The sequence below is a fragment of the Terrapene carolina genome, unplaced genomic scaffold (assembly GCF_002925995.2).
Source record: "Terrapene carolina triunguis isolate 2854851 unplaced genomic scaffold, T_m_triunguis-2.0 Scaffold95, whole genome shotgun sequence".
Taxonomy (NCBI): domain Eukaryota; kingdom Metazoa; phylum Chordata; order Testudines; family Emydidae; genus Terrapene; species Terrapene triunguis.
The window spans coordinates 6809013-6824745 of record NW_020664446.1 but is presented as its reverse complement, the minus strand read 5'-3'; positions in this window follow the sequence as shown (position 1 = coordinate 6824745).

The window sequence follows — 15733 nt, the reverse complement described above, 5'->3', positions numbered from 1 at the left end:
TGACAAAATGCAAAGAAGATACCAATGTGAAATTTCTAAAGATAGTTACAGCACTTGACCAAGATTTAAGAATCTGAAGTGCCTTCCAAAATCTGAGAGGGATGAGGTGTGGATCATGCTTTCAGAAGTCTTAAAAGAGCAACACTAAGATGCGGAAACTACAGAACCCAAACCACCAAAAAAGAAAATCAACTTTCTGCTGATGGCATCTGACTCAGATGATGAAAATGAAAATGCATCGGTCCACACTGCTTTGGATCATTATCAAGCAGACCTGTCATCAGCATGGACGCATGTCCTCTGGAATGGTGGTTGAAGCATCAAGGAACATATGAATCTTTAGTGTATCTGGCATGTAAATATCTTGCGATGTCGGCTACAACAATGCCATGCAAACGCCTGTTCTCACTTTCAGGTGACATTGTAAACAAGAAGCGGGCAGCATTATCTTCTGCAAATGTAAACAAACTTGTTTGTCTTAGCAATTGGCTAAACAAGAAGTAGGACTGATTGGACCTGTAGGCTCTAAAGTTTTTGATTGTTTTATTTTTAAATGTAGAGGTTTTTTTGTAGATAATTCTACATTTGTAAGTTCAACTTTCATGATAAAGAGATTGCACTACAGTACTTGTATTAGGTGAATTGAAAAATACTATTTCTTTTGTTTTTTACAGTGCAAATATTTGTAATAAAAATAAATGTAAAGTGAGCACTGTACACTTTGTATTCTGTATTGTAATTGAAATTGATATATTTGAAAATGTGGAAAACATAAAAACAATATTTAAATAAATGGTATTCTATTATTGTTCAACAGCGCAATTAATCGTGATTAATTTTTTTAATCACGTGACACCCTAATAATAATACTCAATTGTAAAGATAGATCCTTACATGCCAAAATCCCCTCAAGAGAATCTTCCTCCTCAGTCCCAGCCTGGGTTTCTGGCTGGGAATCAGGCTTGGCTGCTGCATAGTGGGAATTGGGCTCACCTCCTATCTGGCTTTCTGGGGCCAACTCTTCACTCCTCACGCTCATCCTCTGATTCTTGCTGGATGTCCTCAGGATTCTGTGAAATTCTGGCCCCATGTCAGTTCTTAAATGGGATAGGAGACATCCGGGCAACTTGACACGAGAGAAGTGGAGGACTCACAGGTAAACAGACAAGTCAGTAATGGTCGTCCACAAAGTAATATGGAATAGTAGCTAGAGGACCGACAAAGTAGCATACAGCCACATTACGAGCACTTGAAAAACAACCGAACTAACTCAGCTTGCAGCAAACTTAGTTCACTCTGAAAGCGGACTCCAGAGTTCACGATTAAATATGGAGTTAGTGCATGACAACAAATTTTGTCGTGTGTACATGAGTGTTTTCAAACCGGTTTCACTTCACTTAAGCTGGTGTAACCCTTCCCCTTCACTCCTGTGTAGACAAACCCTTAGTCTCTCTGTGCCTCAGTTTCCTGCCTGTAAAACGGAGCTAATAGCACTGCCCTACTTCACAGTGGTGTGAGGATGAATACATTAAAGGCTGCAAGGCGCTCAGATCCTATAGTGATGAGGGGCCAGATCAGTACCTTAGACAGATGGAAGGGGAGTAGTTGGATGAAATGGTCTCACTTTTGGTCAATTTCTAACCCAGCCCTGGAGACCCAAGAACAGTATCTGCAAAGTTCAGCTGCTGTGCAGGCTTCCCTCAAGTTGCTTCCACCTTAGCCTGGAAGGTGAGGGACATGACATTTGAGCCTCCGTCCCATTCGCTGCTTAGATTCTTTACTAAGAATGAGACCTCAATGCCGTGACAAATGATTAACTTTCACTGTGTCTTCAGTATTCTGTCCACACATTACAATGTAAGGAAGCACTTCCAGTATCCACAGAAACCTGAAGTGTGGTTAGCAATGATATTTCTGTAAGGCAATGCTTTCTCAGTGATTATGCATTAGATTAGCTCCTGTGCCCTGCTGAGAAAGGGTATTAAGTTTAGCATATGGAGAAACCAAATAGGGGGGCAAGTGCTGGCCTGAGGGTTAGAGGAGCTCTTAATTCCTTCCATTTCTTCCATTCTTATTTATACCCGAGTTGGTTAGGGTGCACATGGGAGAATTGGTATCGGATAAAGGGCGGCCGAAAGAACTGAACTTCTCAATTGCTGGATGGTGCAGTATTTCTATGTTTGTAGTATATTAAGAACAGCTATGCTGGGAGACACCCGCTGGGAAGGGGTTGAAAACGTTCAGCCATAGCATGAGCAGTAGCATGAGTCCTCTCCACGCTGCCCCACCAGCATTCCTCAGCCCTGATATGGAGGCACCATCTCTAGGAGTCAAAGGAAGTTCAATCCCAAAAGTCCATTTAGTCAACGTCCCTGCTACACCTGCCATTAAGGGGCTGTGTTGCGTTTGGTGGTGCTGGTGACGTGGATGCTTGTACCTTAGCAAGCCCTATTATCTATTCTTCTGTTACACTGTAACATCTCTTTCTCTCCTGCCCTTGTCTTGTGGCTCTTCCCAGCCTTACAGCTGTTCCACCTTGTGCTGTGATACTGCCAGACTGCAGGACTGGGCTGGGTTGAATAGCTGAATAGGAGACTATAGAAATGCAAAGTATCCTTAGTCCCTTGAATGCTACTTCCTGTTTTAGTGAAGACCCTGGTTCAAGAGAGACCTTGTGGTCCAGTGCATAGGGTACTGGACATGGGGACCAGGGTTCTACTCCTGATTCTGCCATTGACCTGCTGCGTGATGTTGGGTATATGACCTCCCCTCTTTGTGCCTCTGTTTCCTGTCCCACCCTTTGTCTGTCCTGTCCATTTAGACAGGACAGGAGCTTTCTCTCGCAAGACATGTATTAGAATGCCTAGCGTAATGGAGTCCTCTACCCCTCTGTATTTTGTGTTTTGCAGCCAGACAGGCTTCGCCCGCATTCTAGATTGAAGAAACATAAATGAGGGGGAGCCTCAGATGAATGAGGCAAGTTAGCTTGTTTGCCTGGTTGCTTCAATGATGAAGGGTTGCAGACGGCTCACTACTGAGCCAGGTAATTATAATGCATAAAACAACCCAGCTATAACGCAGCCGGTGCCAAGAAGGAATCGACTTGCGGCTCCTGCGAGTATCTCCGCTGTGTTATTCCAGGCATTTGAGGAGGCGTCAGCTGTCGGGGAGTGTTTCTTAAAATGGTGATTGGAGGATCTTTCCTTTTGCAAATGGCCTCCGAATGCATCAGGACAGCTGCCTGGGATACACCTCATTTAGCTGCAATTGTCTCTGCTATGTTTATGACCCTCCCACTACCGTGCAAGATACAGCCATCACTTATAGTCTCATTTGCCTAACACGGTGTTAAGATGCCCTTCCGATGCTTTGCTGTGTTTCCTTCCCCTTCCTCTTTGCTGTGGTTGTCATCATATCTGAGATGCTAAACCTATCTCTGAACAAGCTAAGCACCTGTGTCAAAGATTGCTTGCTGAAGGGTGCTCTGTGTGCTGTTTACCCAGCAGCTTCCCCATCCTATTTAATGACGCTGTTGGGGATACAGGGTGTAGTCTATAATGCCTGATTCATTATATTTAATAGCTGCACATTTTGGACTCTGGAAAACTGGCCAGGCATATGGAGCACATTAATTTGCTAGTGAGATCTGCCCTTCTTAAACCATGAACACCACAGTCTGCTCAGATTAAACCAAGGATCTGCAACCTTTGGCACGCGGCCTGTCAGGGAAATCCACTGTTGGGCCGGGTGCAGAGTCCACAGGTTCAGCCGATCGCGGCTCCCACTGGCCATGGTTCGCCGTTACAGGCCAATGGGGGCTGCGGAAAGCGGCGTGGGCCGAGGGATGTGCTGGCCACCGCTTTCTGCAGCCCCCATTGGCCTGGAACGGCGAACCGCAGCGATCGGCCGAACCGGTGGATGCTGCAGGTAAACAAACCATCGCGGCCTGCCAGCGGCTTTCCCTGATGGGCTGCGTGCCAAAGGTTGCCAATCCCTGGATTAAATCCTGGGAAGCCTTAGGTGTGTTCAAAGCCCTAATCCGGAGTTTAGTTTAGCAGCTGGGACTATCTCTGTAATGCATGCTGGGAGTCCCATGCCTGTGGTGCATCATGGGAGATGTAGGCTAGCCAAGGAGTCCAGCACCTAGGGGAGAATGGGAGCACAAGGCGCTTGAACTCCAACTCCCATGAGGCACTGCAGCAGCTCCGCTAGGCAGAGATGGATATTGAACAGATCTGAAATGAAATGCTTTGATTCAATTTTCCTGTTTGCTCTCTTCATCTCTAATGACATCCACATATGACCACCTTAATGGTTTCAAATGAATTTCTCCTTGAGCCGCTGTGTCTTTGGGGTTCAAATGAACTCACCCTGAAGGGTTAAAAATCGATGTGAAGCAAGGAGACAAATTTTCATTGAGCACTGCAAATGGAGGACTCTGGAATATATATATAACTCTAGAAATGGGCTGATCATATATATTTCATGATCTTAAAAGCTGTTTAAAGATTTCATTGTATTGTCATGGTTTGTGTTTTAATGAGTATGTTGATTATGTAGTTAGAGAAATCAGAGCTTTGAAAATAGGTTGGGGGCGCTTGGAGTGGGCCCATAAGCAGTTTTGGGTTGCTTTGCTGAGATCGGTCTGTACATGAATCATAGAATCATAGAATATCAGGGTTGGAAGGGACCTCAGGAGGTCATCTAGTCCAACCCCCTGCTCAAAGCAGGACCTAATCCCAACTAAATCATCCCACCCAGGGCTTTGTCAAGCCTGACCTTAAAAACCTCTAAGGAAGGAGATTCCACCACCTCCCTAGGTAACCCATTCCAGTGCTTCACCACCCTCCTAGTGAAAAACTTTTTCCTAATATCCAATCTAAACCTCCCCCACTGCAACTTGAGACCATTACTCCTTGTTCTGTCATCTGGTACCACTGAGAACAGTCTAGATCCATCCTCTTTGGAACCCCCTTTCAAGTAGTTGAAAGCAGCTATCAAATCCCCCCTCATTCTTCTCTTCTGCAGACTAAACAATCCCAGTTCCCTCAGCCTCTCCTCATAAGTCATGTGCTCCAGACCCCTAATCCTTTTTGTTGCCCTGCGCTGGACTCTTTCCAATTTTTCCACATCCTTCTTGTAGTGTGGGGCCCAAAACTGGACACAGTACTCCAGGTGAGGCCTCACCAATGTCGAATAGAGGGGAACGATCACATCCCTCGATCTGCTGGCAATGCCCCTACTTATACAGCCCAAAATGCCGTTAGCCTTCTTGGCAACAAGGGCACACTGTTGACTCATATCCAGCTTCTCGTCCACCATAACCCCTAGGTCCTTTTCTGCAGAACCGCTGCCTAGCCACTCGGTCCCTAGTCTGTAACAGTGAATGGGATTCTTCCGTCCTAAGTGCAGGACTCTCCACTTGTCCTTGTTGAACCTCATCAGGTTTATTTTGGCCCAATCCTCTAATTTGTCTAAGTCCCTCTGTATCTGATTCCTACCCTCCAGCGTATCTACCACTCCTCCCAGTTTAGTGTTATCTGCAAACTTGCTGAGAGTGCAGTCCACGCCATCCTACAGATCATTAATGAAGATATTGAACAAAACCGGCCCCAGGACCGACCCTTGGGGCACTCCACTTGAAACCAGCTGCCAACTAGATATGGAGCCGTTGATCACTACCCGTTGAGCCCGACGATCTAGCCAGCGTTCTATCCACCTTATAGTCCATTCATCCAGCCCATACTTCTTTAACTTGCTAGCAAGAATACTGCGGGAGACCGTATCAAAAGCTTAGCTAAAGTCAAGGAATAACACATCCACTGCTTTCCCCTCATCCACAGACCCAGTTATGTCCTCATAGAAGGCAATTAGGTTAGTCAGGCACGACTTCCCCTTGGTGAATCCATGCTGACTGTTCCTGATCACTTTCCTCTCCTCTAAGTGCTTCAGAATTGATTCCTTGAGGACCTGCTCCATGATTTTTCCAGGGACTGAGGTGAGGCTGACTGGCCTGTAGTTCCCCGGATCCTCCTTCTTCCCTTTTTTAAAGATGGGCACTACATTAGCCTTTTCCCAGTCATCCGGGACCTCCCCCGATCGCCATGAGTTTTCAAAGATAATGGCCAATGGCTCTGCAATCACATCCGCCAACTCCTTTAGCACCCTCGGATGCAGCGCATCCGGCCCCATGGACTGGTGCGTGTCCAGTTTTTCTAAATAGTCCCGAACCACTTCTTTCTCCACAGAGGGCTGGTCACCTTGTCCCCATACTGTGCTGCCCAGTGCAGCAGTCTGGGAGCTGACCTTGTTTGTGAAGACAGAGGCAAAAAAATCATTGAGTACATTAGCTTTTTCCACATCCTCTGTTACTAGGTTGCCTCCCTCATTCAGTAAGGGGCTCAAACTTTCCTTGACTTTCTTCTTGTTGCTAACATACCTGAAGAAACCCTTCTTGTTACTCTTAACATCTCTTGCTAGCTGCAACTTCAAGTGTGATTTGGCCTTCCTGATTTCACTCCTGCATGCCTGAGCAATATTTTTATACTCCTCCCTGGTCATTTGTCCAATCTTCCACTTCTTGTAAGCTTCTTCTTTGCGTTTAAGATCAGCCAGGATTTCACTATTTAGCCAAGCTGGTCGCCTGCCATATTTACTATTCTTTCTACATGGCATTGGGTTCCTGAAAGAAGGGTGCAAACTGAAATGATAGCCCAGTTATCATCCATGAAATGAAAGCCTGATTAGTGAAGCTGTAACACAGCCTGAGACAGCCGAGCACCCCCTACCTCCCCAGCCCTGATTTACAAACCCCTGAAAACAGACAATTCACGTGGAAAGTGATGACAAACCCATAGATCTAGCTGGGAACCCTGCTGCTACTAAACACGAATCTCTTGTGGAAAGAGAAGCCTGCTTTGTTATCACAGAGCACAGCTGATAATTACTTTTAGATCAATAGCTGGTGGACCTGCCCGTAACTTCCACCTAGGCGGACAGACGTCATTCAATCTAGATCCTTTATTGAGGGATTGATGGCAACTATGCAACTAACACTTTTGCTCCTTGCTTTCAGCTACAGTCAGCTACTGGCCCCACGCTGTAGGTAACCTTTTGTTCCTGGGCAAATACACTTACAATAAATCACATTGTGGTATAGGAAAAGATACACTTGGAGGTTGTTACCTGCTATTTCTTTGTGTGTGAGAGAGAGAGTTTTGGGGTATTTTCATTACTTTGTGGTGCTGACAACAGACTTGAACCCACCCCTAAAGGACTTCAGTAGGATTTAGACACATACGCAGACTGGGCCACCAAGAGGTGCATACCATTCGATGCGTCTAAAGGGGAAGTTACGCTAGGCCAAGCTATACCCAAGAAGCAATCCGTCCAGGGAAGGGGAGCCATTTCTACAGGCTACGTTCAGCAGGATTTTCTCAAGAGAAGGCTGCTGATTGCCAAAAGTCAAGCAGGCTCTTTCCAAAGAGGCCAAAGTAGAGCCATTATTTTTAAGTCTAGAGAAAAGGTATTAAAACATAACAATGCTTTTTAGGAGAGTCAGAATGCACTTAAAGTATTTCACTGAAAGACGCAGGAAATGGAGGAGGAGGTAGGAGGGAAAAGGAAGATATTAGCCCTTAAAAGGATGAGAAGGCTAAAGGGTAGATTTTCTCTGGTTAAGGAACAGAGAGGGGGCTGTTTAATCTCACAAAGAAGAAAAAGCTGTAATCAGAGCCGGCGCCAGGCATAAGCAGACTAGGCAATTTCTTAGGGTCCCAAGCAGCCCCCTATTTGCTTTTTATTATGAGGACTTGCCTGTTTTCGTATTGGGGGAGCAAAAATATTCCTGCTTGGTGCCCCCAATGGGCTCGCACCGGCTCTGGATACTGAGAGAAAAGATGGACATTTTTAATATACACAAATAACTGACGATGAAAGAGTGGGAAGGAAGCAGGGATAGGAATCATAAAATCTGGCGGTTTGGTGAGACTAGATACCCAAAACTTAGGGGCTAGATGCCCTGGGGTGATGCAACTGCTCTGCTCTATTCTGCCAGTGTAATCTGGCTACAAACCTGATTTACCTGAACCTGGAGGATTGTCCCAGCGTAGGACTGGTCCTGCTTTGAGCAGGGGGTTGGACTAGATGACCTCCTGAGGTCCCTTCCAACCCTGAGATTCTATGATTCTATGACTGATTTACCAGTGGTGCGGAACCGTGTAAGGGCTCTTGTACCACACACACTTCTTGCTGCTAGACGAGCAGGGAAAAGGGGACATGTGTGGGTTTCCCCTGGTCCATGCTGAATGTTGACCACATTTTTAGCCCCTTTGGGCTCTCCACAGCTGGTATCTATTAGAGCAGCACTCAGGCTGCTCTCTCATGTTATAGGATGGGATACGCCAATTTTACAAGCCTACAGTTTGGTGGGTTTGTCCACCGTAGTGGTGAGTCAGGGATTGGCTGACTTCAGCTGTCGCCCATTCTAAAGCACTAAGCGGTGAGAGCAGGGCTGGTCTTTTTTCTAGTTTTACACCCATCTGACCAACCGTCGTATTTGCCCCAGTGCATCAGCTGAATTTAGGGTGACCAGATAGCAAAGGCAAAAAATCAGGACGGGGGTAATGGGTGCCTAAAAAAGACACAGCCTCAAATATTGGCACTGTCCGAACAATATCTAGATGTCTGATCACCCTAGCTGAATTATGTTTAACAAATGAATTTCAATTTTTGGATGTTTATCTATCCTGCTCCTGCAAACACTTAGGTACGTTTTGCTCAATGAGGACCAGTCACATCCATGAAGTTACTCACATGAGTGATTGCAGGCTCAGAGCCTGGGTTCTCCAAGCAGCACCCATCACCCTAGTATCTGAGCATCTCCTAAGAGTTATGACCATTAAAAGCCATTCAATAAATCACTGAATAAAGAGATTGCTGTTAATGCCATTTTGCCAAATTCATCTTAGTTTCCTAGGCTTGTATACCCTCGCAATCTCACTTAGCCTTGATTACGACTTGGTAACCTAAAAGTTAGGTGAATCCAGGATTACGAATCCTACACGGATTTTAAAGTAATTTTAAAGAAAAAATAACTTTTTTTTTAAATCTGGGTGTTGTGCTGTGTGGTAATCCCAAAGTGTCACGTGAAGACGGTATCTGAAAGGCTCCCCAAGGCTTGCAATTCAGAATTTCAATGAAGCGGTGCAATCCACTTCATCTAATGGAAATCTTGTGCAAGCGAAAGTTCCCAGTTATCCTGCTTAAAAATGAATCCAGTACTCTTAGGAAATTATCTTCCTAGGCAGTTATACATATGAGAGCACTGCTGAGCACAGCAGGGGCTGGTTTGATGGCTAGTACATTATACAGGAGAAAGAAGAGGAGAAGGAAAATAATGTATTTCGTCAATTGCCAGTTGCTGGGATTTCATACCCAGCAACTTAAGGATGCTTCCCTGGTTTCCCTCATTTTTACCTTCAGAACGGGTTCACCGTGCCTTAACAAAAGCCTGGTCAGTATTCAGGAAGCTACAGATTTAAATACACACCTCTGTCTCCAGGACTGATCTATGCCCTATGAACTCATCTGGTATGAATTATTTATCTTTCAGTTTCAACTTTTCAGCCTGACCCAGTGTTGGTTGGCTGTTCTCTTGTTTATCGTTTTTCCAGTTGTTTTTTGGCTTGTGGCTGGGATGGCCCAAGCAACTGCACCAGCCTTCATCTTGGTCATCGCCTGAGATTCAACCCAGGATCTCTAGTGATAGGCCATGAGTGAAGGACTAGGAGCTGCACCAGACGCTCACATCTTCAGTGGGTCAGACATAGGAGGAGAGTGTGCAATACAACCTGAACAGAGGGTTACAGAAGACTCAGGTCTTCGTTTATTGAGATACAAATTGTGACCTGAATAGCTTTAAGATGAACTGTAGATTTTACTGGACTCTCCTGTACAAGGTTTGTGCAGCAGTTAAGACCTCAAAATAGAAATGAAGTGGGGCTTAAGTGGCGGATAAGCCTTGTGCAGATTTTCTATACGTGGGTGAATTTCACCCTTGCCGAATATGGTTTGGGGAATTCCAAGAAATGGGGCGAAGAGAGTAAAATAATGTACCGCGTATCAAAGGTTTGCTGAAAGATGATACAGAGCCTTGATGCTGCAGTGACTTGAACTATATAGATACTTTGACCCTGCAGAGTCACACTTCTTCTAAAAGAAACTCTCTGTAATACAAACTCAACTCACAGTGAGTTCAGGACTTGATCTAAAGCTCATTGGAGTCAATGGGCTTTGGATCAAGGTCTTACTGAACTGCATGTTGTGGCAAAGACACAGCCTGAAACTTCTTGCTATATGACTAGGAGTTATAGTTGATATACCTGGAAAGAATCACTACAGCTCGGCTTAGCCCAGTACCATGAGCAGGTGCTTATATGCCCCCAATTCAGCAAAGCACTTAAGCGCATACTTTAGCATTAAGCATGTAAGTAATCCTATCCCCATTCAGCCAAGCATGTAGCCAAGTCAATGGGACTTAAACACAAGCACTTTGGTGAAGCAGGACTTTTATGAAGAGTTTAGGCAACCGACTTCACCTGGTCTCAACTAAGAGGTTGCTACCAGAACCGACTTACGCTGTGGTTCCCACTGCTCCTCACACTGGTTCCATACTGCTGAGTACATACTTTCTTCCTCCCTTGACTATCCCTTTTATTCTTTCCTTCCTTTTCCCTCCTCCCTGACCTCACTTCCCAATACCCATTACTCCACCTGTGTCCCATCACCATGCTTAAGAAAAACACCATCCATGGCACTAAATGCCACATGCCCTATCCTGCCCCGATCACTGTGTTTGTATGTGCAGCCCGTTCCCCCCTCTTCGGCTGCTTCAGACCATAAGCTCTTCCGGGTGGGGCCTGTGCTTTCCTCCATGCTTGGGAAGTGCACAAGGGGTGACATGATCACACCTGCTTGGGGAACAAATATTTGATAATGGGCACTGCAGTCTAGCAGACAAAGGTCTTAACAAGTTTCAGCAGCTGGAAGTTGAAGCTAAATAAATTCAGAGGGGAAATAAGGCACAAACTTTTAATAGTGAGGGTCATTAACCCTTGGAGCCATCTGCCAAGAATCATGGTGGATTCCTCATCACTGAATTTTTAAATCACAATTAGATTGAAAAAAATGCTCTAGTTCAAACAGGATTTATCTGGGGGGAGGTTCTGTGGCCTGAGTTAAACAGGAGCTCAGACTAGATGATCATAGGGGTCCCTTCTGGCCTGGGAATCTATTAATCTATTTTGGGCTTTACTTCACTATAGAACAGGTGGGCAAACTTTTTGGCCCGAGGGCCACATCTGGGTGGGGAAATTGTATGCAGGGCCATGAATGTAGGGCTGGGGCGGGGAGTTGGGGTGCAGGAGGGAGTGCGGGGTGTGTGTGTGGGGGGGTGCTGTGTGCAGGAGGAGGCTCAGGGCAGAGGTGCAGGGTGTAGAAGGGGGCTCAGGGCAGGGGGTTGGGGTGGCAGGAGGGGTGCAGTGTGCATGAAGGGGCTCAGGGCAGGGGGTTGGAGTGCAGGAGGGGTGCAGTGTGCAGGAAGGGGCTCAGGACGTGGGGTTGGGATGTATGGGGGTGCAGAGTGTGGGAGTTGGCTCAGGGCAGGGGGTTGAGGTCAGAGGGGGTGCGGGGTGCAGCAGGGGGCTCAGGGCAGGGGTTCAGCATGAGGGCTCCAACCCGGCGCCACTTACCTCGAGAAGCTGCAGTGTGGCAGCAGTGCGCAGGGTGGCTAAGGCAGGCTCCCTGCCTGCCCTGGCCCCAAGCTGCTCCCGGAAGTGGCCAGCATGTCCGGCAGTGGCTCCTGGGGGTAGGGTGGGGCGGGGCAGGCAGCTCAACCGCGTGCTGCCCTCGCCTGCGGGAACCACCCCCGAAGCTCCCATTGGCTGTGGTTCCCCGTTCCCGGGAGCTTCCAGGAGCGACACGGGGCAGGGCAGGCAGGGAGACTGCCTTAGCCCCGCTTTGCTATGGGCCGTAGTTTGCCCTCCCCTACTACAGAAAATAATAACTAATAATAAAAGGTTCAGGGCTGGATACTTTTCAGCTTTGGCTAAAGATTCAAGCTTTTCCTTATTACACCCAAGCCAAGTCATCTGTCTCACCTCAAAACCCACCACCTCACCGCCCCCTGTGATCACCAAACAGAGACAGAATTCAAAGGGGGCCTCCTTGAGAATGAACACATGTATCTTTAAGAGCTTTTGCTAGGACAATGGCTCTTCCCCTTATTGGCAAACATCCCAGCCACCTTTTCACTTCTGCACAGACCCCAGGGCCTTTCCTGTCTATCTGCTGCGCCTAATGAGGTGCTTACCTGATGTCAATCATCATAACAGAGTCTTCTCTGTGACAGCTTGGGAGGCAGGCGGTACTGCAGCTACCTAGCAAGCAGCACTGCACACAAAAACACTCTAAAATCAACGAACCAGGAGTAAAACACGAAACAACTTACATTCAGACCTGAATGACATTCCTCAGCAAGGAACAATCATGCAGACATTAAACCAGAGGCCCACACGGTCACGGTTACTGTTTTACTTGAAATGAGTTGTGGGGGCAAAGGAAAGCTTTAAAAATGCCTGCTGTTGTAATGGTGGGGACAGCAAGAAAGAAGGCTTATTTCGTGGAGGCGGCGAGAGTATTTAAAGAGACGCAGTTTGGTGATGTTAGAGAGCTAACGGGACCACTGGTGCACGCCACCAGCAATCAAGAGAAAAATGTTTTCATGGTCATTTTTGTGAGTCATTCATAAAATATTGACTCTAGAAATGGGGAAAGTCTGATTGAAATAAAATGCTTACGTCTGTCTGTCTGAGTATGTATGGGTTTTCTATAGTGTCCTTTACTAAGCACATCCCAAGTAGATTAACTATGCATAGGGGGGTCCCTGGTGTGACTTCCTGTAGCTTTTTTTTTTGTCTGCTACTGGTTAGAGGAGGCTGTGCTTTCGGGGGAGAATTATAGTCAGTCAGGAAATGATTTTTATTCCTGCAAAATGTTTTGTTTTCAGGTTATCCTTGAAAAACCCAAAACAAAAATTAATTTTTTTTTTTTTTTTTTGGCAACTGAAAACTGAAGTATCTTTGATTTTCAGGTGCGTGTTTGGACCAAAAAACATTCAGTAGTTCCTGCATCAAGCATAAACACTTTTGGTTGAACTAGAGCACATATTTTAGAAAGATGTCCGGTCTTGCTTTAAGGACTCCAAGTGGTGCACATTTTGCCACCTCCCATGGCAATTAGTTCCAATAGTTAATTATTCCCCTTGTTAAAAATTTGCATCTTATTTCCCATTGGAACTTTTTTATTTCAGGGTCTAGCCATTGGATCTTTAAATGATTGGATATTATGCACATTCACCTGGACAAGTTGCAGGTAAATTTGCTTAGATGTTAGGAAGGGCATGTTTCTGAACACCCTTTCACAGTTATCATGGTTCCACAAGCACACTGACTGTAACTGCAAGCCTAAGCAGTCAAAAATCTACCCTGCTAGGTTCTGGCCTGTACCAAGAGGCTATTACATGTTATTTGTAATACACTGACTTAGTGTGTGGGGTCATGTCTTCCTCTACTGACTGGCCCCAGTGACTTTACCAGTCTATTACTTATAGCTAATAAGCGGAGGGGTGGGGGGGGAGTGTTCAGATCAATCATTTGATAGGTGCTTTTGATGAAGGAAATCTTGGGTTTGATGCCTATCAGTGATGATAGCGTCTGTATGTATGAACCCATGGTTCATTACATAAAGAAAAAAGGATCAGAAATTTGCGATTAATTGTTTCTCTGCTTATACTGAAAGAAGATTATTCTTTTACTAGATTTGTTTTCCCGTCATATGCATCTGGGGGCGTATAAGAATGTACTGTCTGCAAGGGATTGCCATAATTTCCACTGCACAGGAAGCAGCATTTCAGTTGCAATCTGCTAACTCTCAGCTAAGTAGCAGAGTGTGCATAACAAATCCAACCAGGGCAGAAAAAGGGAAACAACACCATCAGAAATGCTCACCCCAATCTATCCTTCATGTTCAGTTCACTGTGGTACAGATAAATACCGGCTGAGGAGCGTGGCCTTTCCTAGTACATGGATTTGTATGGATAGGGTAGCCGTGGACTCATTCCCAGAGTCCAGGACTTCCCCTGGGTTGTCCCTGCCCCCACCTGCATGCCCCTGTCCCCAACAGTGTGCCCTCACACACACAGGGCGTGCAAGATCATGGTGCACAAAGGATACCATTTTGCAGAGTATGCCACCCTGTTCCCACTGGTATGACCTCACATGCTCCATGCGGGCAAAGTCTAACCGGCGGTGGGAGGGAAGGGGGAGGCAGCATGCTCTGCAAAATGATGTCCTTGGTGCATCCATGACAATACCAGATTAAACCATGTCCAGTTTTACATCAGTACCAGACAGGGACACACCTTACAAAACCAGGACTGCCCATCTTAAAACCAGACGAATGGCATGCCTAGGTATGGCAGAGCTTAATCTGGAAAAAACATAGACATTTCCTTTCTGGATCAGAACCCCATCTGGTCCAGTATCCTGTTTCTGACAATGGTCATTCCATGGAAAGTATAAACAACCCTACAACAGGCTCAGAGGGAGTTTCTGCCTAAATCCCATCTTAAACCCTGAATTGTGAAAGTTCATATCCCTTCCAAAACTCTTGGCCTAATTTAATACATACTATTGGAACTTTGGCTATTCTTTTTATCCATAGAAAGTTCCCCTCCGGTTTTGAATTCCGCCAAACTCTAAGAACAAAAACAAACATTTTGCTTTTCCCCCCAAACCATTAACAACATATTTTGTTTTTTGCCATTGAAGAAAGAATTTTTTTTTTCACATCACTTTACAAGTCATGCAAAATAAAATGCATCAAAGACCACCCACATTTGTACAAAGACTCTGCCATTGCGATGCGTGCAGATCAAGAGCAGACATTTCATGCTGGAAAAAGTGCTTAACAAGTAAACATGAATAATTCATGAACTGAGGTTAACAACAACAATAAAACTAACAATGCGGGCGTCAAATAATGTCTGTTATTGTTCGTTTTATTATTATTTTTAACCCCAGTTCAGTTTCTGGGTTTAGTGCCAGGGTGTCTAGTTGTGTTGGTGGCCTGATACACAGGTGAGACTAGATGATCAGGTCTTAAATTCCATGACTCTTCTATGACTCTGTTTGCGGACATAAGTTTCTTCATATCATATCACACGCTAAAGACTGTGTGTCACCATAGTAGCCTGCACCAGGGAGATATTAGCCTTTTGGGCCTGGCCTATAGAACATGGTTAGGAATTTAGCTTTAAGCAGAGATGGATTAGATGTCAGATAATTAGCTCACCTGCCTTCCCAATGGCATCTCTAAAATACTTGCCTTTCTATAGTCACCATACACTGAGTATCTGAGGCTGTAATGTCACAGCTGGAAGTATCACCCTTAATAGTACTAGTTTCTGAGTGAGATGAGGTGGGTGAAGTAATTGAACCAACTTCTGTTGGTGAAAGAGGCAAGCACAGAGCTCTTCTTCGGGTCTGGAAAAGGTACTTGGAGTGTCAAAGCTAAATACAAGGTGGAACAGATTGTTAAGTGTAAGGAATTAACACATGTTGCAAGATACCATTCAAAATGAAGTGGGCAATTAGCACCTATGCTGTCATTGGAA